This window comes from Pan paniscus, chromosome 7 (assembly GCF_029289425.2).
Source record: "Pan paniscus chromosome 7, NHGRI_mPanPan1-v2.0_pri, whole genome shotgun sequence".
NCBI lineage: Eukaryota > Metazoa > Chordata > Mammalia > Primates > Hominidae > Pan > Pan paniscus.
This window is the reverse complement of record NC_073256.2, coordinates 20,689,709-20,695,708: the sequence shown is the minus strand read 5'-3', so window position 1 is coordinate 20,695,708 and position 6,000 is coordinate 20,689,709.

Genomic DNA, 6,000 nt, shown 5'->3' with positions numbered 1-6,000 from the left:
GGAGGAAGAACAAAAATTATCATATGTGAAAGAAGCCAGGCATAAAAGACCACATATTATATGGCTCATATATATGAAACATCTTCAAAATGCCCATTAATAGAGACAGAAGATATGTCAGTCATTACCTGAGGCTAATGGTAGACACATCGAAATGACAGTATTGCTATGACTGGTTGTAAAAACACAGTACGGTTTTTGTTTTGTTTCATTTTGTAAAAAATACAGTACGGTTTTTGTTTTGTTTCATTTTGGATTTCACTGGCAGGAGGGTTTATTGTTTGTTTGTTTCTGTTATTTTCACCAAAACATATTTTCCCGAATATGTTAGAAAAGTAAGTTGAAGGTTCATAAAAAATTAGGTTTATGTTAATATTTTATTAATCATTGATGAATTCATTTGCTTTCTGGCAATATAAGAAAAGGGAAGGCCGGCTGTGGTGGATCACGAGGTCAGGGGATGGAGACCATCCTGGCTAACACAGTGAAACCCCGTCTCTACTAAAAATACAAAAAACATTAGCCAGGCGTGGTGGCGGGCGCCTGTAGTCCCAGCTACTCAGGAGACTGAGGCAGGAGAATGGTGTAAACCCAGGAGGTGGAGCTTGCAGTGAGCGTAGATCGCGCCACTGCAGTCCAGCCTGGACGACAGAGCAAGACTCTGTCTCAAAAAAAAGACACTGATTTGGTGAATTAAATATCAATTCATAAAATATATTTAATACTTAATATTTTGAATGGTAGTTTAAATAAAAATAAAATGCCTAATGTCCGTGAGACCATTTTTTAAAATTACGCTTTAAGTTCTGGGGTACGTGTGCAAAACGTGCAGGTTTGTTACATAGGTATACCTGTGCCACGGTGGTTTGCTGCACCCATCAACCTGTCATCTACATTAGGTATTTCTCCTAATGCTATCCCTCCCCCAGACCCCCACCCCTCAACAGCTCACAGGGTGTGATGCGCCCACTGTGTCCATGTGTTCTCATTGTTCAACTCCCACTTATGAGTGAGAACATGCAGTGTTTGGTTCTCTTTTCTTGTGTTAGTTTGCTGGGAATGATGCTTTCCAGCTTCATCCATTTCCTGCAAAGGACATGAACTCATCCTTTTTATGGCTGCATAGTATTCCATGGTGTATATGTGCCACATTTTCTTCAGTCTATCATTGATGGGCATTTGGGTTGGTTCCAAGTCTTTGCTATTGTGAACAGTACTCCAATAAACATACATGTGCACGTGTCTTGATAGTAGAATGATTTATAATCCTTTGGGTATATATCCAGTAATGGAATTGCTGGGGCAAATGGTATTTCCAGTTCTAGATCCTTGAGGAATCACCACACTGTCTTCCACAATGGTTCAATTAATTTATACCCCCACCAACAGTGAAAAAGTGTCCTATTTCTCCACATCCTCTCCAGCATGTGCTGTTTCCTGACATTTTAATGATCGCCATTTTAACCAGCATGAGAAGGTTTCTCAATGTGGTTTTAATTTGTATGTCTCTAATGACCAGTGATTATGAGCTTTTTTTCATAACTTTGTTGGCTGCATATATGTCTTCTTTTGAGAAGTGTCTGTACATATCCTTCACCCACTTTCTGAGGGGCTTGTTTTTTCTTGTAAATTTGCTTATGTTCTTTGTAGATTCTGGATATTAGCCCTTTGCCAGTTGGCTAGATTGTAAAAGTTTTCTCCCATTGTTTAGGATGCCTGTTTACTGTGATGATAGTTTCTTTTGCTGTGCAGAAGCTCTTTAGTTTAATTATATCCCAGTTGTCAATTTCAGCTTTTGTTGCCATTGCTTTTGGTATTTTAGTCATGAAGTCTTTGCCCATGCTTAGGTCCTGAATGGTATTGCTTAGGTTTTCTTCTAGGGCTTTTATGGTTTTAAGTCTTACATTTGAGTCTTTAATCCATCTTCAGTTAATTTTTATATAAGGTATAAGAAAGGGATCCAGTTTCAGCTTTCTGCATATGGCTGGCCACTTTTCCCAACACCATTTATTAAAGAGGAAGTCCTTTCCTCATCACTTGTTTTTGTCAGGTTTGTCAAAGGTCAAATGGTTACAGATGTGTGGTGTTACTTCTGAGGCCTCTGTTCTGTTCCTTTGGTATATATCTCTCTTTTGGTACCAGTACCATGCTGTTTTGGTTACTGTAGGCTTGTAGTATAGTTTGAAATCAGGTAGATTGATGCCTCCAGCTTTGTTATTTTTGCTTAAGATTATCTTGGCTATGCGGGCTTTTTCATTCCATATGAAATTTAAAGTAGTTTTTTCCAATTCTGTGAAGAAAGTCAATGGTAGCTTGATGGGGATAGACTTGAATCTATAAATTACTTTGGGCAGTATGGCCATTTTTATGATATTGATTCTTCCTATCCATGATCATGGAATGTTTTTCCATTTGTTTGTGTCCTCTCATTTCCTTGAGCAGTGATTTGTAGTTTCACATCCCTTGTAAGTTGTATTCCTAGATATTTTATTCTCTTTGTAGCAATTGTGAATTGGAGCAAAGTCTGAGGATACAAAATCAATGTGCAAAAATCACAAGCATTCCTCTACACCAATAACAGAGAGCCAAATCATGAGTGAACATTTCTTAAATTATATGTATGAGAATCTCTAAGATACTGAGTTTCATCAAGAGTAAAGAATGCCTGAGAAATCAATGCTAGCAACTAATGTGGAAAATAAATGGCCATACTCTAGAGTAGAGTAATGTAGCTGAAAAGCCTTATTTCCCTGAAAACTATCAAATTATATTAAGTGACTCTGTATCCTAAGTATTGTGCAACACTATATTTAAAACTCAGTTGTCTTATTATGTAAATATGTTAATTTAAGAAAATAACCCCTGCCCAGCTTCTCTTAGTGTGAACATCTTATGTAATCAGTGATTTTATGTATACTATGACATTAGAATTAGACAAAGCTTGGTGGCATGTGCCTGTAGTCCCAGCTACTCAGTAGGCTGAGGTCAGAGTATCACTTGAGGCCAGGAGGCAGAGACTGCATTAGCTGAGACCTAGACACCGTACTCGTGAAAGAGAGGGGGAGAGAGAAGAAATTAGCATATAGTAAAATACTCATGACTAACTCTATAGGTTTTATCTGGATTTCATCAACATTTCTACAGTGTACCTTTTTGAGTTTTAGTACCTAATCCAGCAGACCATGTTCCATTTGGCCATTTTGTCTTAGGAGGTGTCTTTAATTCTTTACTTGTTTTCGCAACCTTTGCTTTTCTAAATAGCCATTTAAATTAGACAATTCATGAACAAAAGTGTGCAGAAGACCCTGGTGGAAAAAGCACCATTGAAAAATAGTTGAAAAGTTGAGTATAATAAACACATTTTACATCAATGATTATGAATAGTGGCTTTTCAATTCAGAATACAAATTATACCCTATTAGAAGGGTAAATATCACACATTAATATAAAAATGTAAAATATTTAATTATAGCATAGAATAGCACCTTTAAATGTATTTTGGGTATACAGAGAGCTATTTAATGTTTCGTTAGGATTTGTCAATTATTCTAGTTTGTGTAGACAGTCACTCTACAAATGCATATTCATATAAGCAAATAGTGCCGATGAATACTTATAGTCAATATCAAGTATTGACACAGCCTGGTTTCTAAATTATCTTTCTGGTAAGGTACAGTTTATATACCCAAGGAACATTTCTTTCAACTCTAAATATGTTGTCCTATTTTTAGGGTTGCTATCTTAGAGTAATTGTAGGTATAATTTGAATAAGAATTCTAACTATAATCCTTGAAACCTTTGAGGTTTTTATGTAAACTGTATCTGATGCATTTGAGGATGGAGGATTGAGGTTCTTGGACACGGGGTTGGTGATTCACAGTAAACATATGTTTAATAAACTATCACCCACACTGCTGGTGATTGTGGCATTATCATCTAGTTCAGTCTCTAACAAGTCTTGTGAGAAAGGTATTGTCTTTATTTTTATTTAAGTCCTAGGGTACATGTGCACAACGTGCAGGTTTGTTACATATGCATATGTGTGCCATGTTGGTGTGCTGCACCCATCAACTCATCATTTACATTAGGTATATATCTCCTAATGCTTTGCTATCCCCACTCACCCCACCCCACAACAGGCTCCGGTGTGTGATGTTCCCCTTCCCATGTCCAAGTGTTCTCATTGTTCAATTCCCACCTATGAGTGAGAACATGTGGTGTTTGGTTTTTTGTCCTTGCGATAGTTTGCTGAGAATGATGGTTTCTAGCTTCATCCATGTCCCTACAAAGGACATGAACTCATCATTTTTTATGGCTGCACAGTATTCCATGGTGTATATGTACCACATTTTCTTAATCCAGTCTATGACTGATGGACATTTGGGTTGGTTCCAAGTCTTTGCTATTGTGAATAGTGACACAGTAAACATACGTGTGCATGTGTCTTTATAGCAGCATGATTTATAGTCCTTTGGGTATATACCCAGTAATGGGATGGCTGGGTCAAATGGTATTTCTAGTTCTAGATCCCTGAGGAATTGCCACACTGTCTTCCAGAAAGGTTGAACTAGTTTACAGTCCCACCAACAGTGTAAAAGTGTTCCTATTTCTCCCCATTCTCTCCAGAAACTGTTGTTTCCTGACTTTTTAATGATCACCATTCTAACTGGTGTGAGATGATATCTCATTGTGGTTTTGATTTGCATTTTTCTGATGGCCAATAATAGACAGAGAGCCAAATCATGCATGAACTCCCATTCACAATTGCTTCAAAGACAATAAAATACCTAGGAATCCAACTTACAAGGGATGTGAAGGACCTCTTCAAGGAGAACTACAAACCACTGCTAAACGAAATTAAAGAGGACACAAACAAATGGAAGAACATTCCATGCTCATGGAGAGGAAGAATCAATATCGTGAAAATGGCCATACTGCCCAAGGTAATTTATAGATTCAATGCCATCCCCATCAAGCTACCAATGACTTTCTTCACAGAATTGGAAAAAAACTACTTTAAAGTTCATGTGGAACCAAAAAAGAGCCCGCATTGCCAAGTCAATCCTGAGCCAAAAGAACAAAGCTGGAGGCATCACATTACCTGACTTCAAACTGTACTACAAGGCTACAGTAACCAAAACAGCATGGTACTGCTACCAAAACAGATATATAGATCAATGGAACAGATCAGAGCCCTCAGAAATAATGCTGCATATCTACATCTGATCTTTGACAAACCTGACAAATCAAGTATTGGAGAAAGGATTCCCTATTTAATAAATGGTGCTGGGAAAACTGGCTAGCCATACGTAGAAAGCTGAAACTGGATCCCTTCCTTACACCTTATAGAAAAATTAAAAATTAATTCTTCATGTTTTTATGGCTGAGGAAACTAAGGTTCAGAGAATGAGGTAATTGCTGTAGTCATATGGCTAACATGCAATTGAGTAAACAGACCCAATTTTGAGTACAAACACACTCCTCCTTTCGCTGTGTTCTTCAAACCCTCTCACAAGGCACAAAGATTTTTTTCCCGCTGATTTTTGTTTCTTCCCCAGATCATAAATTGCATCTTCTCTCGGGATGCATTCTTAGGTGTGTTCCATATATTTTTAGTCTTTAAGCAAGATAGAATTGCACCATGATGCCGAAAAAAATGCAGTGAGTTTAGATGTATATTTTTCTGTGAAACATTTTTTCCCAGTAATGACCAGAAAATGACACCAGTCTGATTCTCCTCCCCCTATCTTTTCCCCCCACGTGGCTTGCTCTCTTCTGTCTGGGTTGAGCCCTCTCTCATCAGCACCTTCTTCTTTCTCTGATGCTGTTGATGCTGTTACTGCTTCCAAGATCTCCCCAAATCGGAGGACTGTTTCTCCATTATCTCTCAGCTTTTCTTTTCTTTCCTTTTAAAGTCCCCAAAGCCGTGGTCTTTACCTGCATGTTTTCTGTGTTATCCACATTTCTTATTCTTACTATCTTTTGTTTTTAGCTTTTCAT